The sequence below is a fragment of the Schistocerca serialis genome, chromosome 7 (assembly GCF_023864345.2).
Source record: "Schistocerca serialis cubense isolate TAMUIC-IGC-003099 chromosome 7, iqSchSeri2.2, whole genome shotgun sequence".
Lineage (NCBI taxonomy): Eukaryota > Metazoa > Arthropoda > Insecta > Orthoptera > Acrididae > Schistocerca > Schistocerca serialis.
The window spans coordinates 368,459,918-368,462,053 of record NC_064644.1 but is presented as its reverse complement, the minus strand read 5'-3'; positions in this window follow the sequence as shown (position 1 = coordinate 368,462,053).

Sequence of the window (2,136 nt, the reverse complement as noted above, 5' to 3'; positions counted from 1 at the left end):
ACGAGGTTATTTACTCTTGTCTTTGAACCATCGTGATGACCATCTTACCAGCGACTTACATTTAGGAGCCATCTGTTAACATACAGTTCTGGGACTATCGGTTACGTTACGTAAGCAGCTTTCGATTGTATTGTGAGCACGACAGACAGTGCACTATGAAGTCACATGTTCCTCAGACTCCCTGGATAAAATTTCTGTGTTAAGCAGTATGGTAACAGTCTAAGAGACTCCACAAACTGCAAAAAGGTTCCTGGTATGAATGATGAATCCATTGCTGAAGTAGCCTGCGAGGTGCCGTTGAGAATAGTCCGCCATTAATCACTGATGCATGAGCTGGACAGTGTATGTTTGACGATTAAGGAAGTAAGATGAAAAGTGAATAAAAACCACCTTTAGCAATCTGACTGACAAACATTTTGACCAGTCTCTATACGGTGGCAGCTAGCATAAAGAAGAACAAAATTAGGAAGAAAATCTATTTTAGAAACCGGAATCGGTGCTAAAGACGTTACGTTAATCACATCAATAGACAGATGGAAAGTGAGTTCAGTACTTACCGTCCAGTAGTCATCTCCTTCATAAGAAAACGAACAGTAACGACTGAGTATTTTGATTGTCCTATTGATGGTGAGCCATACCCATATTAGCATCAAGTAATTTGGAGAAATTTCAGAAAACCTAAATCGCTTCGAGCACCGCTACTCTCGACCGCCAATCCAGTACGAAACCCCGCTCAGTGTGTGAAAAGTCCTCAGTTACGCAGTGAACACCTCCGTGTTGTTTTGTCCGGTCCTGAGCACTCAGCATCACTCAGAATGCATTAAAAATAATTTGAATAAACAGTGGCTTACAACCCGCAGACAAGAGGAGAGACAGTTGTAGGCGCTAATGAAAATACTCGAGAAAATGGAAGGAAAGAGAAAACTTTTCAAGTTCGCTTGTTAGTACCCAATTATAAATCTCACGTTATTCCACCCGTACACACAATAGTCCCAGTTTTTAATGAGCAATGGTTAGTGCTGTATCTCAAAACGGATGTATGAAGCAGTATTTCCTTTCTTTCGAAAGCCAAGAGGTTACTGCCAAAGGAAGTTGCTGTTCCGTTATGCTGCGGTTTTTGTACAAAACTGCATAAACAATCTAGGCAGATAATAGTGGAGTGACGGCCTATTTTAAAAATAGTCTTCGAAATTGCACCAAAATTGTGGAAGAATTTGATGCTAAACGTTCTTCTTAAGTTAACAGAGGTATCACAGATTACACAAAGGATATGAAATATTTTTTTATGTCTACTGTTCTTTTTCTTCTCTTTATTTTCCAGTATTCGAAGTCACACACTGGCTTGAATCACTATGAAGATGTAATTCTCTTCCCGTTCTCTCTAAATCCTAGACATTGTTGTTCAGTGACAAACTTTGCTATGTTGTGTCGCATCATGCCAAACATCATTTTAGTTATCGAACTTAGGTGAAAGAAATCTACTGGGACATCCCAGACACATAATGGAATGGCACAATCAGCAGTGTTTACTTCTTATTTCCATAGGCGAAGTCCCTTTTAGTATTTTAAAATTTGGTGAGGCCTTGGTTAACGACATCTTTTCAGGAATTAGCAAAGAGGCCATCTCAGTGTTCATTTTAGAGTAGTTTGTATAAGTGAGAGGACCACAGCCAATTGCCCTCTCATTGGATCCACAAAAATAAAAACAATAAATGCAATAAATTACAGTAGACTGATTTGTACCATAACTAAAAATAACTTTGCAGATACGTAAATCAGTTTAACCAAGCTTAGCTGATAAATAACCACAACAAAATAACTCCACACCGCGGTGAATAATCAACCATCACCGATCAGTTGGTCTGTCAGAGAACATTGATACGTGCGGGATATCAGCGATCAAAGTCATGTCCCAAAAGGCATATCCTCAAATTTCAAGTAATTACGTCGAGGAATATACAAAAATATTCAGGCTATTAGTAAAATGCAATTTAGATTTGCACTTTGTTTCTTGTATTGTTCTTCGCGATGTCCTATTCAATCTTCCTCCGTTGCCGCTTATCATACTGTCGTTTTTTACTGCGTATGATTTTGCTTGATTGTTTCTGTGTTTTCAGGAAGTTCATTCAATTCTCT